General features: G+C 35.6%; 2 non-coding genes across 2 annotated transcripts; both read right to left on the reverse strand.

Moving 5' to 3' along the window:
- Window positions 1-12,691: 12,691 nt before the first annotated feature.
- On the reverse strand, window positions 12,692-12,765 carry TRNAW-CCA (transfer RNA tryptophan (anticodon CCA)). Its single transcript has one exon. It is a non-coding gene; the product is annotated as a tRNA-Trp (tRNA).
- Window positions 12,766-12,904: 139 nt separating this feature from the next.
- TRNAP-UGG (transfer RNA proline (anticodon UGG)) lies at window positions 12,905-12,978 on the reverse strand. The gene has a single exon. It is a non-coding gene; the product is annotated as a tRNA-Pro (tRNA).
- Between the last annotated feature and the right edge of the window lie 2,658 nt (window positions 12,979-15,636).

The following is a 15,636-nucleotide window of genomic DNA, read 5'->3' on the forward strand; positions in this document are numbered from 1 at the left end:
AGAGCGGTATTGCTTAGAAAAGGGATTCAATATATAATCGATCGAAGTAATGGGTCTTCCTTTGTGGTGATAAATTGCCTACTTAACTCAGTGGTTAGAGTATTGCTTTCATACGGCGGGAGTCATTGGTTCAAATCCAATAGTAGGTAAGTAGGTAGAAAAATTACTAGATAGCATTGGACTTACTTCGCTTCGCTATCTAATAACTTTTTCTACCCCTCTTCCCTTTTTCTTTGTATCAACTATAAACCACTGGATTGTCTTCAATTGGATGGGGGAATCCAATTGACAGCCTCGATTCGTATCCTAGCTCGTCTGAGAGCGAGCTTCGCTTCAACCAAATCTTTCGTACCCTCAGCTTTACTCAAGTTAGCTTCGGCTATTTCAAGTGCCTTTTGAGCTTCTTCCGGATCAATATCACTACCCAGTTCCGCATCATTTCCTAAAATGATGATCTCATTATTAACTATTCTCGCAAAACCGCTCCACAGAATCGCTGTTAACCATTGGTCGTTGAGGAGGCGTATTCTCAAAGGACCCATATCTACTGCTGTGTTAATGGGGGCGTGGTTTGGTAATACGCCAATTTGGCCACTATTAGTGGATAAAATGATTTCTTTCACTTCACAATCCCAAATAATTCGCTTAGGAGTCAGTACATAAAGATTTAATTTCATTTCTTCGATTTGTTCTCCTCTTCTAAGGTTATAGCTTTCGTGCTAGCTTCATCGATGTTACCCACCAAATAAAAAGCCTGTTCAGGTAGGCCGTCTAATTCTCCGGAAAGGATTAGTTGAAATCCCCTAATAGTTTCCGCAAGAGCAACATACTTTCCTGGAGAACCAGTAAAAACTTCTGCCACAAAGAACGGTTGTGATAAGAAACGCTCAATTTTTCTTGCTCTTGCTACAGTTAAACGATCCTCTTCCGATAATTCATCCAAGCCAAGAATTGCGATAATGTCCTGAAGTTCTTTGTAACGTTGTAAAGTTTCCTTAACTCTTTGCGCAGTTTCATAATGTTCGTTGCCAACGATCCGAGGCTGTAACATAGTCGAGGTTGAATCTAAAGGATCTACTGCTGGATAAATACCCTTGGAAGCTAATCCTCTGGAAAGTACGGTAGTAGCATCCAAATGTGCAAATGTTGTGGCAGGGGCAGGGTCGGTCAAATCGTCTGCAGGTACATAAACTGCTTGAATCGAAGTTATAGATCCCTTTTTAGTAGAAGCAATTCTTTCTTGCAAAGAACCCATTTCTGTACTAAGAGTAGGTTGATAACCCACTGCGGAGGGCATTCTCCCTAATAAAGCGGATACCTCTGATCCTGCTTGAACAAAACGAAAGATATTATCGATAAATAAAAGCACGTCTTGCTTATTAACATCTCGGAAATATTCCGCCATAGTTAGGGCAGTTAAACCAACTCTCATACGAGCTCCCGGTGGTTCATTCATTTGGCCATAGACTAGAGCTACCTTTGATTCCTCAATATTTTTTTCATTAATTACTCCGGATTCCTTCATTTCCATATAAAGATCATTTCCTTCACGAGTCCGTTCCCCTACTCCACCGAATACGGATACGCCCCCATGAGCTTTAGCAATGTTATTGATTAATTCCATGATCAGTACTGTTTTACCTACTCCAGCCCCCCCAAATAGTCCTATTTTTCCTCCACGTCGATAAGGAGCTAAAAGATCGACGACCTTAATACCTGTTTCAAAGATGGATAATTTCGTATCTAACTCGATAAAGGCAGGCGCAGATCTATGAATAGGGAACGTTGCACTACTATCTACAGGACCCAAATTGTCAACAGGCTCCCCAAGAACGTTGAAAATTCGTCCGAGAGTAGCTCCACCGACCGGAACACTGAGAGGAGCTCCCGTGTCAATCACTTCCATTCCTCTCATCAACCCGTCCGTAGCACTCATAGCTACAGCTCTAACTCGATTATTTCCTAATAATTGTTGTACCTCACAAGTCACATTAATTTGCTTATCGGCAGTGTCTCTACTCTGGACTACCAAAGCGTTATAAATATAAGGTAACTTGCCTGGGGGAAAAGTGACATCCAGCACGGGTCCAATAATTTGATCGATACGACCTGTACTTTTTTCTTCAATTGTGGAAACCCCGGGAGGAGAAGTAGTAGGATTGGTTCTCATAATTATCACATAATTAAAAAAAAGGAATTTGTCGAAATTTTTCTTTTTTTATTGTTGAATAATGCCAAATCAAATCAAAAAAAATCCAAAAGTAAAAAGGAAATGAATTAGTTAATTCAATAAGAGAGAAAAGGGGACCAGGACTTGATTTCGTTGCCCAAGCGAATCCCATTCAATCGTTTACTCATGGAATGAGTCCATTGGAAAGTTCAATCAATCTTTTTTTTCATATACATTTTGCCTTTTGTGGAGGATCTGTGCCTACTCTACTTTCCTATCTAGGACTTCGATATACAAAATATATACTACTGTGAAGCATAGATTGCTGTCAACAAAGAATTTTATTAGTATTTAGTTAGGTATTTGCATTCAAAATAAGAAAAGAGAACTATTAAGAACTTGTAAAATAAGGATTAGGAATTAATTTGGGTTGCGCTATATCTATCAAAGAGTATACAATAATTATGGATTTGGTAAATCAAATCCATGGTTTAATAACGAACCGTGTTAACTTACCATAACAACAACTCAATTCCTATCGAATTCCTATATTGGAATTCCTATAGGATAGAACATACACAGGGTGTACGCATTATATATGAATGAAACATATTCATTAACCTAAGCATGCCCTCAATTTTCTTTAATGAGTTGATATTATATTAATTGAATATCCTTTTTGTTTTACGAGATTTTTGCTAAAGTTTCATTTACGCCTAATTAACATCGAGTAGACCCTGTTATTGTGAGAATTCTTAATTCAAGAGTTATAGGGAGGGACTTATGTCACCACAAACAGAAACTAAAGCAGGTGTTGGATTTCAAGCTGGTGTTAAAGATTATAAATTGACTTACTACACCCCAGAGTATGAAACTAAGGATACTGATATCTTGGCAGCATTCCGAGTAAGTCCTCAGCCTGGGGTTCCGCCCGAAGAAGCAGGGGCTGCAGTAGCTGCCGAATCTTCTACTGGTACATGGACAACTGTTTGGACTGATGGACTTACCAGTCTTGATCGTTACAAAGGACGATGCTATCACATCGAGCCTGTTGCTGGGGAAGACAACCAATGGATCTGTTATGTAGCTTATCCATTAGACCTATTTGAAGAGGGTTCCGTTACTAACATGTTTACTTCCATTGTAGGTAACGTATTTGGTTTCAAAGCCCTACGTGCTCTACGTTTGGAGGATCTACGAATTCCCCCTACTTATTCAAAAACTTTCCAAGGCCCGCCTCATGGTATCCAAGTTGAAAGAGATAAGTTGAACAAGTACGGTCGTCCTTTATTGGGATGTACTATTAAACCAAAATTGGGATTATCCGCAAAAAATTATGGTAGAGCGTGTTATGAGTGTCTACGTGGTGGACTTGATTTTACCAAAGATGATGAAAACGTAAACTCACAACCATTTATGCGCTGGAGAGACCGTTTTGTCTTTTGTGCCGAAGCTATTTATAAATCACAGGCCGAAACCGGTGAAATCAAGGGGCATTACTTGAATGCGACTGCGGGTACATGTGAAGAAATGATTAAGAGAGCTGTATTTGCAAGAGAATTAGGGGTTCCTATTGTAATGCATGACTACTTAACTGGGGGATTCACCGCAAATACTACTTTGGCTCATTATTGCCGCGACAATGGCCTACTTCTTCACATTCACCGTGCAATGCATGCAGTTATTGATAGACAGAAAAATCATGGTATGCATTTCCGTGTATTAGCTAAAGCATTGCGTATGTCTGGGGGAGATCATATCCACTCCGGTACAGTAGTAGGTAAGTTAGAAGGGGAACGCGAAATGACTTTAGGTTTTGTTGATTTATTGCGCGATGATTTTATTGAAAAAGATCGTGCTCGCGGTATCTTTTTCACTCAGGACTGGGTATCCATGCCAGGTGTTATACCGGTAGCTTCAGGTGGTATTCATGTTTGGCATATGCCAGCTCTGACCGAAATCTTTGGGGACGATTCTGTATTACAATTTGGTGGAGGAACTTTAGGACATCCTTGGGGAAATGCACCTGGTGCAGCAGCTAATCGAGTGGCTTTAGAAGCCTGTGTACAAGCTCGTAACGAAGGGCGCGATCTTGCTCGCGAAGGTAATGAAATTATCCGAGCAGCTTGCAAATGGAGTCCTGAACTAGCCGCAGCTTGTGAAGTATGGAAGGCGATCAAATTCGAGTTCGAGCCGGTAGATACTATTGATTAACTAGATAAAACTAAAGATAAAGAAGGTATAAATAAAAAAGAAACGAAATAAAAAGAGAAAAAAATCAGTTATGAAATGCAGTAATTCTTCTTTATTCTTCTAATTGATTGCAATTAAACTCGGCTCAATCTTTTTTAGAAAAAAAAGATTGAGCCGAATAAAAATAGATCATGATATGATCATGAGACTTGACAAATTGAGATTCGTCTATTCTATATATCTAGAATATATATATTAAGGTATAATACAATAAAGAAATACAAATAAAATAATAAAATAATAAAATATAGTATTATCATATGATAATGATAATGGAATCAAATACGCAGTATTTACAGAAAAAAGTCTTCGTTTATTGGGAAAGAATCAATATACTTTTAATGTCGAATCGGGATTCACTAAGACAGAAATAAAGCATTGGGTCGAACTCTTCTTTGGTGTTAAGGTGGTAGCTGTGAATAGCCATCGACTACCTGGAAAAGGTAGAAGAATAGGACCTATTCTGGGCCATACAATGCATTACAGACGTATGATCATTACCCTTCAACCGGGTTATTCTATTCCACTTCTAGATAGAGAAAAAAACTAAAGGAGAATGAATGAAAAAAGACATAGTTTGGAAGTTAGACCTTTTTATAGGACTCTCTTTCAATTTCAAAAAAGAGGACGTTTGAAACTTTTAACAGGCGTAATCGTGAGTCAACAAGTGACTCGAACTGTGTGTAAAAAAAGAAGCATTTTTTTTTTTTCAAAATGCTAGAACTAGATAAGGAAGTTTTCTATAACCTTGAGAAAAAGGATAAAAAGGTAGTTTTTTTTTAGTTTATGACTCCGATCAAGAGCGAGAAATCCTTGATTTGGGATTGGACATAGAACCTGGACCCATCGTAGAGACGTTTAGTTCAAAAGAAAGGATCGTATCCTGATGGTAAGAATTATACTTTCGTGGAAATACAGCGCTATAGACTTCAATGCGGTAGAGTAGACGTTTTGTTTCTAATTTTTCTGGACCAAACCTCCGCTCCGACCCAACGATACAATGAATTTTTTCTGTTCATATTCATAAATAAAAAAGATTCGGAATCGCAATGCTACTATATGCGTCCAGAGGAGTATTTGGAATAATATTCTTCTATAATCCATTATTGCGGGGGGTCTTACTAACAGGGCTTCGCTGCACGGGACAGGTCTTCGTCGAAAAGCTAACTCCACCCGGCATTTTCATACCCTTTCTTTGGGTGGTATATCGCCTTTTAAAGTCTAAGAGGGTAGTAGGGGATCTATAGTAGGTAAGATAATTTGCCCTTTGATTTTGATTGAATATACTATTTTTCCGCCTTTACCACGCATTATTGTATGCGCTTCTAGAGAAGTATGTATGCAGGAAGTAAATTCTAACCGCTTTCTTTTGAATCCAATTTCAAATTAGATTAGAAAGATAGAAAGGCCATGAGGATGGGAAAATCAAAATAAAATCTTTTTAATTAGTTCTCCTTTTTTGGAATTTTCTTATTATCCTTTCATTTTTTTTACAGAATATTTTTCAAACTAAAAATAAAAAATACAATACAATAGTCAATATTCCTTATAATAGATATACTTAATTATATCATAAGAATCTTAAGATATTTTTCGACTAGATAGAAATAGTAAATTTGAATTGAGACACCTATTCCATGACGGATTTAAACTTACCTTCTATTTTCGTGCCTTTAGTAGGCTTAGTATTTCCGGCAATTGCAATGACTTCTTTATTTCTTTATGTGCAAAAAAATAAGATTGTCTAGTATTATTTTAGTGTAAGTAATATAATATGGTAGGGTATGTGGCTTTTTCTACACACACTTTCTACACACAAATGAAAAACGGTTATGGATGCGGATATAGGCTACGAGCATAAATGCATGAATATGCAGAGCCAGGTATAGCGAGTTTTATTTTATTTATTTTAATTGAATCAACGAATATTTTTTGAATAGAAAGTCAATGTATCTAACCTATTATTTCACAGGAGTACTAGTTGCTGAAGGCGATTTCAGAATCAAAAAAAGTAAAGTCAAAATTATTTAGCTTATTCTCTCAATTTCAATCGACCGCTGCTGGATTTAGTATATCTAATATGAATTGGCGATCAGAACACATATGGGTAGAACTTCTAAAAGGTTCTCGAAAAAGGGGTAATTTTTTCTGGGCCTGTATTCTTTTTCTAGGTTCACTAGGATTCTTATCGGTTGGGATTTCCAGTTATCTTGGTAAGAATATTATATCTATACTTCCATCTCAAGAAATTCTTTTTTTTCCGCAGGGGGTCGTGATGTCTTTCTACGGAATCGCAGGCCTATTCATTAGCTCCTACTTGTGGTGTACTATTTTGTGGAATGTAGGTAGTGGTTATGACCGATTCGATAGAAAAGAGGGAATAGTGTGCATTTTTCGTTGGGGATTCCCTGGAATAAAACGTCGCGTCTTCCTTCGATTCCTTATGCGGGATATCCAATCAATTAGAATTCAGGTTAAAGAGGGTCTTTATCCTCGTCGTATTCTTTATATGGAAATCCGGGGCCAGGGGATCATTCCCTTGACTCGTACTGATGATAAATTTTTTACTCCACGAGAAATTGAACAAAAAGCTGCCGAATTGGCCTATTTCTTGCGCGTACCAATTGAAGTATTTTGAGGTATCTTTTTTGAACTGAGTTGAATGAAGAAAAGAAGAATTGGAAGAAGAAAAGTTTTCTCAACACAGGGAGGAAGTCCCTTCTAAATTGGATTTGTTATTGTAAGGGGATTTTTAAGTATTTATCTAAAGGAAGGAACAAACGAGGATAAGAGAAATTTGCTTTTAATTTTTTTTTATCCAAGTTAGATATATCGCATACTATTCTTCCTTTTTCATCCGAAAGGGCTTTTTTTTTATTCTATTTCACTATTTCATTCCATCTAGATCTAAGAAAGAACCCAATGCACTGAAATTCCACTAATAACTAATATACAAAAAAGAAGAATAGATACAGGGTATCAAACCTATAGAGTTTTTGCTTCAAAGAAATAGAAATATCATGAAATAGAAATATCATCATATAGAGTCAGGGAATGGAATAGAGTCAGCGAATGAAGCATATTCATTAACAACTCCATTTACAGATCAAAAATGAAAAAAAAGAAAGCATTGCCTTCTTTACTATATCTTGTATTTATCGTACTTTTGCCTTGGGGGGTCTCTTCCTCATTTAACAAATGTCTGGAACTTTGGATTAAGAATTGGTGGAATACCAGGCAATCCGAAACTCTCTTAACTGATATTCAAGAGAAAAGGATTCTAGAAAGATTCATAGAATTAGAAGAACTTTCTCTCTTGGACGAGATGATAAAAGGGAAACTAAAGACACATGTACAAAAACCTCCTACAGGAATACACAAGGAAATAATACAATGGGTCAAAATAAATAATGAGGATCATCTCCATACCATTTTGCATTTCTCGACAAATATAATCTGTTTGGCTATTCTAAGTGGTTCTTTTTTTCTGGGTAAAGAGGAACTTGTCATTTTGAATTCTTGGGTTCAGGAATTCTTCTATAATTTAAATGACTCAATAAAAGCTTTTTTTATTCTTTTAGTTACTGATTTTTTTGTTGGATTTCACTCCACCCGTGGTTGGGAACTAGTAATTCGTTGGGTCTACAACGATTTTGGATGGGCTCCTAACGAGCTTATTTTCACTATTTTTGTTTGTAGTTTTCCAGTAATTCTAGATACATGTTTGAAATTTTGGGTCTTTTTTTGTTTAAATCGTCTATCTCCTTCGCTTGTAGTCATTTATCATTCAATTAGTGAAGCATAAATTCATTTGATCTCCCGATATTAATATTAATCAAATTAGCAAGCATCTTTTTTTAGAAAGAAAGCCCTTTTCCATTTTAGCAAAATTCTTTCTATTTATACCTACTTTAAGGTATTCATCATTGCAGTACAACTGTTGCAGTAGAATGACAACAGATTCGTGTATAGGGAACTAGATTAGCTTAGCTACCTATCTAATTTATTGTAGAAATTCTGGGATCTGCGATTGGACATGGAAAATAGAAATACTTTTTCTTGGGTAAAGGAACAGATAACTCGATCGATTTCTGTATCGATCATGATATACGTAATAACTCGGACATCTATTTCAAATGCATATCCCATTTTTGCGCAGCAGGGTTATGAAAACCCACGAGAAGCAACTGGACGAATTGTATGTGCCAATTGCCATTTAGCTAGCAAGCCCGTCGATATTGAAGTTCCCCAAGCTGTGCTTCCCGATACTGTATTTGAAGCAGTTCTTCGAATTCCTTATGATATGCAATTGAAACAAGTTCTTGCTAATGGAAAAAAGGGAGGGTTGAATGTAGGTGCTGTTCTTATTTTGCCCGAGGGATTCGAATTAGCGCCGCCCGATCGTATTTCCCCTGAGTTAAAAGAAAAGATAGGAAATCTTGCTTTTCAGAGTTATCGTCCCGATAAAAAAAACATTCTTGTGATAGGCCCTGTTCCCGGTAAGAAATATAGTGAAATTGTCTTTCCCATTCTTTCCCCTGATCCTGCTACGAAGAAAGATGCTCATTTCTTAAAATATCCCATATATGTAGGGGGAAACCGAGGAAGAGGACAGATCTATCCTGATGGTAGCAAGAGTAACAATACAGTCTATAATGCTACGTCAACAGGTATAGTAAGAAAAATACTACGTAAAGAAAAGGGGGGGTATGAAATATCCATAGTTGATGCATCAGATGGACGCCAAGTGATTGATATTATACCTCCCGGACCAGAACTTCTTGTTTCAGAGGGGGAATCCATCAAGCTTGATCAACCATTAACAAGCAATCCTAATGTGGGAGGTTTTGGTCAGGGGGACGCAGAAATCGTGCTTCAGGATCCATTACGTGTCCAAGGCCTTTTGTTCTTCTTCGCATCCGTTATTTTGGCACAAGTTTTTTTGGTTCTCAAAAAGAAACAGTTTGAAAAGGTTCAATTGTACGAAATGAATTTCTAGGTCCCGGGATTTCTTACCATCAAGTTGGTAAAAAGCCTCGATTTATTGGCAATTGCTAGAATTATCTATGATCTATTTTGGAAATCCTTTTTTTGTTTAGACTGCTTTTTGTTTATGAGATGTCTGGAATTCCTTATTTATATCCCATGCAAAAGAAGAGAATCCAAGGCAAAGGCGAGAACAATCAAATTAAAATTTCTTCTTTTTCGGAGGGATTGCAGGTCTTCTTAATCGTCTATTCGGCACAAGAAAAAGCCTTTTTCTTGTGCCGATTCTTCTTGTATCAAAATAAGAATCCTTTTTCTTCCTAATTCGTCAAAGATTACTATTTCTTCTTTATTCGGGTCTGTCTCTTGGACCTCTTTTTCTTTTGCTTAGGTTTAGCCGAGGTAGTGGACAAACAGAGGGGAAGAAAATATGGCGGGGGAAAAATTTCTTGTGATTGTGAGCAAATTGCTTGGCTTGTTTAATTAAGTTCAACTTCAAATTTACAGAAATTTTGCAAAAAAAAAGTAAACTCTTCCATTGAAGGTTTTTTTATTTTTAGGCTAGTTGAATAGTTTTGATTAAGGTTTTATTAGTTTATTACTCGAAACTAAATCAAGGATTTTCAGGATACTTCCTTCGTGGAATAAGATATTGGATCCTCGAGTGATCTCTTTTTCTTGTTGCTTCATAAGAGTGAATCGAATAGATTCAATTCGCGTTATAAGAGTAAAATAAAAATTCCGCGGGTCCTTTCCGCTCTAATCAGATAAAGGGGGGTAAGGACCCGCTAAGCTCCTACTTTTTCATGTTTACAATCTGGTCCCTCCGATTACTATAGAGATGAACCCAATCCAGAATATGAACCATAAAAGAAAACACCTACTAAACCAATCACAGCAATACCAGCTACAGTACCTATCAGCCAAAGAGGAATTCTTCCAGTAGTATCGGCCATTTCCCCTACTTTCCTCCACATTTTATCAATTGGTCATGCTAGAGACAAAAACAGTCATGGGTAGTTATAAGGATGGTATCCTTCCAAATGGGATAAGAGAATTCTTATTAGTCTCTTTCTTTCTCTCAATTGAAGAAGTAATTGGAAAATAAAACAGCAAGTACAAAAATGAGTAATAAACCCCAGTATAGACTGGTACGATTCAATTCAACATTTTGTTCATTCGGGTTTGATTGTGTCATAGTTCTATAGTTGGAATTTGTTTTATCGTTGGATGAACTGCATTGCTGATATTGATCCCAAGAAAAAAACAGTAGGTACAGCTAGTCCGTGAATAGCCAGCCATCGCACTGTAAAAATAGGATAGGTTCGATCTATGGTCATTGAGGGCCTCCTAAAAGGATCTACTAAATTCATCGAGTTGTTCTAAAGAATCAAAACGGTCGGTTATTAACGGAATTCCTTGTCGGCTTTCCGTGAAATACTCGTTTGGCCTAGGACTTCCAAACACGTCATAAGCTAAACCCGTACTGACAAATAACCAACCCGCAATGAATAGGGAAGGTATAGTAATGCTATGAATAACCCAGTATCGAATACTGGTAATAATATCAGCAAAAGAACGTTCTCCCGTGCTTCCAGACATGCTGAACTCCCAAAATTTTTGTACATTCAAAAAAGGAATTGATTCCGTAAAAGATGGGATCGACCAGTAAATAGAAAATTACTGATATTTCATCCTTGTGAGATTGTCAATTTTGTACCAAAGGTGTATTTTGAGTATACCGAATTAGTATAGCTATCCTTCCTATGGCACAGCAATCTGGTTTTGCCTGGTTCCGAAACATAATTACTTTTTTATTTTTTTTTTGTCTATAGGTAAGCTATATGTTATTCAAGGCATCAATAGAAAACCCCATTTTTGTAGGTTCTACTTACTTTTCATTGGCTTCGGAATAATAGAGTAATTCGGAATAGCAGCCAAAATCTTGGGAAAATCTAAGTTAATGATCAATAGGTTTGGATAAATAATTTAGGAAGGATATTCTCATACTGACACAATACAAGGACAAGTATATGTGAAATCTATCCTTTCATAATTCGTAATTCATCCTTGTATTGTTTGTTGGATTAGGTCTAACTTTCTTGACCAAACTGCGAGCGCGGAACTTTACGAGATGAAATAGGGAAAGACAGAAGATAGAATAGAACTTAAAAGGATAATTGAAGTGACTCGTCTTCGAATCTACTTTGGTTGGAGTTCGAAAAAGGAATAAAAATAAAGTAAATTCAAGGAAGAGCTTTCTTTTTTTTTTTTTTTTAACAGCCCCTTGGCAGGTCGTGGAATGCTTTTGTTCTCCTCTTATTCCATATGGAATACAATCAGTTAAAATAAGAAGGAATAGGGGAATATTCGATCGTTCACTCCAAAAAGAGGGTCCTATTGAAAAAGAAATTATCCAAAATAGAAAGAAGTTTTTTTTTTCAAATTCAATTGTTTATTTATCTCTTATTCAAAAATTTCCCTGAAAATTGAATTTCTTTTTTTCATTCAATGGGGTTAGATGATCTAGTTCTTAATATTATTACTTTACTCAATTGACAAATTCCACAACAAATCTCTTGATTCGGAATTAGGGACTCATGTATCATCTGATGAATCCACTTTCTTTTACACTTCTGTATCTTACTCTATCTTGTTTTTTAGTATTATCTAAAATAACTGATGAATTATGAATTTTCCATAACTTAGGTAAATGCTTTACCAACATATGTAGTGTAGTAAAAAAAAATAAATGGAATTTAACTCTTTCATGCTTACTTTAACTAGTTATTTTGGTTTTCTACTGGCTGCTTTAACTATAACCCCAGCTCTATTTATTGGCTTGAACAAGATACGCCTTATTTGAATTGACTGAATAATTATAATTCAGAAAAGAAAAATCTTTCTTTGGGATTCCTGGCATTCTACGACTCTTTTCCAGACTAATTAGGAATTCTTTTCTTGGTCATTGAGATTCGTGGATAATTTAGAGTACTATTTAGGGATAGATCGTACCTCTTTTTTTATCCCCTCGAACAAATCGAAATGATTGAAGTTTTTCTATTTGGAATCGTCTTAGGCCTAATTCCTATTACTTTAGCGGGATTATTCGTGACTGCGTATTTGCAATACAGGCGTGGGGATCAGTTGGATCTTTGATTGAGTCATTTTTTTTTTTTGATTGACCTCCTCCAGACCAGAGAGGAGGTCAAATTGAAATTGGAGTTACAATTCAATTTTGTTAAGTTATTTTACTCTGCTTCGACATAAAATAGATGGAATCACGCTCTGTAGGATTTGAACCTACGACATCGGGTTTTGGAGACCCGCGTTCTACCGAACTGAACTAAGAGCGCTTTCATTCATTCAAAAAGAAAATCTTTTTCTATTCCTAATGTATCTCACGTACGTATAGTCTCCACAAATTCAAGTTATACCCACTTTACTTTAATTGATCTCGTCGCTACTGCCTATAAAGAAGAAAGAAGTAATAGGTAGGGATGACAGGATTTGAACCTGTGACATTTTGTACCCAAAACAAACGCGCTACCAAGCTGCGCTACATCCCTTTTCCAAATTAAATTGTTGTACAATGCCATTGTACACAATTCCTGTCTTCTTTTCCACATCATAATTTTCTTCTTCTTTCTTTCTCTATCTATATATAGAACCCTCGTGTCATTTCTTCTTTTTGGTCTCATATAATTAAGGAATTATATACATATAAAATCCAATATAATTTCGCCTATAAAAGAAGGATTACTTTTCCTTGGTAATATATAGGAAGAAGGGGTCATCTTTTTCTTTTTTAGGGATAGGAAAATTTCGTCGATATGGTTCATTTTATATATAGCATAACAATCTTGGGCAAGAGTTTATGATCATATATGTATTCCAACAAGGAAGGAGGATTTTCAATGCGGGATATAAAAACATATCTCTCTGTAGCACCCGTGCTAAGTACTCTATGGTTTGGTGCTTTAGCAGGTTTATTGATAGAAATTAATCGTTTATTCCCAGATGCTTTGTCATTCCCTTTTTTTTAATTCTAGTTATTGCTATGGGAGGGATAGATTTCTTCGTGATATGACAAAATTTGATCCTTTTCAATCTTTTTTTAGTATCGGAAGGAAAAAGAAAGAAAAGATGGATTGGGTTGAACCTCAGAGTCATTAAAAATTTGGTAAACCCCATTTTTGAAAATAGAAATTCAATTTAAAGGGGTACCCAAGCTAAATAAGGCCTCAGAAATCAGAGCATAGAAAAGGCGGGGCTGGCTAATTAAATGAAAGGATTTCGAACCAAAATCTTTGCTAATTCGACAAGGATTGTATTCTTTAATTATTTCTCTATTTTTTATTACTTAATTAAAGAATAAAAAAAAATTATTCTAATGAATTTTATTCTTCTTCTTCGGATTCAAAATAGAAGAATAAAAGAATAAGTAGAAGAATTAAGTTAAGTCAATCCAAAAAGAAAAGGAGGTTCATGGCCAAGGGAAAAGATGTTAGAATCAGAGTTATTTTGGAATGCATCAGTTGTGTTCGAAAAGGTGCCAATGAGGAATCGACGGGGATTTCTAGATATAGTACTCAAAAGAATCGCCACAATACACCCGGACAATTAGAATTCAAAAAATTTTGTCGTTATTGTCGCAAGCATACGACTCATCACGAAATAAAGAAATAGGAACATCGTGTGTTTGATCTTTCCAAACAACAGAAAGAGTAAGAACTTCATATTTAATATATAAAGAAAACATAGTATAGAATACAAAATACAAATCAACTCATCTGATTTCCGGTAGATATTATTTCATATGTATAGAGGGTATTCATATACTATAATATGAATCAAATAAGATATGGATCAAAGAAAAACTACTTCTTCTGGATCCTAAATTAATAAAATAAAGAAGTGAATTTTCAAATTTTCAAATTTTAAATAAGGAATAAATCATGTATACATCTAAACAACCTTTTCTTAAATCTAAGCAACCCTTTAGTAAATCCAAGCAAACTTTTAATAAATCCAAGCAACCCTTTCGTAAATCCAAGCAAACTTTTCGTAAATTCAAGCAACCTTTTCGTAAATCTAAACAACCTTTTCGTAGGCGTCCCCGGATTGGCCCGGGAGATCGAATTGATTATAGAAACATGAGTTTAATTAATAGATTTATTAGTGAACAAGGAAAAATATTATCGAGACGAATAAATAGATTAACCTTGAAACAACAACGATTAATTACTCTTGCTATAAAACAGGCTCGTATTTTATCTTTCTTACCGTTTCGTAACTATGAGAACGAAAAGCAATTTCAAGCCCAGTCAATTTCAATAATTACAGGTTCTAGACCCAGAAAAAATAGACATATTCCTCAATTAACGCAAAAGTACAATTCCAATCGAAACTTAAGAAACAACAACCAAAATTTAAGAAACAACAACCGGAACTTAAGTTCCGATTGTTGATGTTTTATTCGAATTCGAAAGGGCCAGACCTATATATATTATAAAGAAAGTAATCCAGCTCGTTGATTCCTACCACTTAATCTTAATTTATTGTATCTTCCCGGAGTTCCCTCTCCGGGAATTCATCTTTTATTATTCCAGTATATTACTTTATTTATACCTTTAATTGATGATCTTTATTTTATTGGAAATCGTGTAAAGATTATTTGGATTTGATACAGCTACTTGTGCAAGCATTTTACGATTAAGAATCAATTTCTTCTTGTACAGGTTGTGTATTAATTTACTATAACTATCGAATACTTTATATACCCGCGTTGCTGCGTTTATCCGAGTGATCCACAAACGACGAAAATCCCTCTTTTGCCTACCTCTATCTCGATGAGAGGAAACAAAAGCTCTTTTTACCTGTTGGGTAATCATTCGATTAAGTCTTAAATGAGCCCCTCTAAAGTTTGAGGCAAATGAACGCATTTTTGTTCGTCGTCTCCGGGCTATATATCCTCGCGGAACTCTGGTCATTGAATCAAATTAACCTTAATGAATAACTAATGATTTCTCTTCTTTTAGCCACCCTTTTTCTCATTAATAACAAAACTAATTATTCCGATATATAAAATATTAATTCCAATGGCTTTTGCTATAGTAACCTTCCCAACCACGATTTTTTATTCCACTCCGTTCAGTTATTTCTATACGAAATAACAAATTCATTCTAATAATACTAAAAAAAATAGTGGGTTCCATCGTTTCTAT

The sequence above is a fragment of the Triticum urartu genome, unplaced genomic scaffold (genome assembly GCF_056163025.1).
Source record: "Triticum urartu cultivar PI428250 unplaced genomic scaffold, HENAU_Tu73 scaffold1535, whole genome shotgun sequence".
Classification (NCBI taxonomy): domain Eukaryota; kingdom Viridiplantae; phylum Streptophyta; class Magnoliopsida; order Poales; family Poaceae; genus Triticum; species Triticum urartu.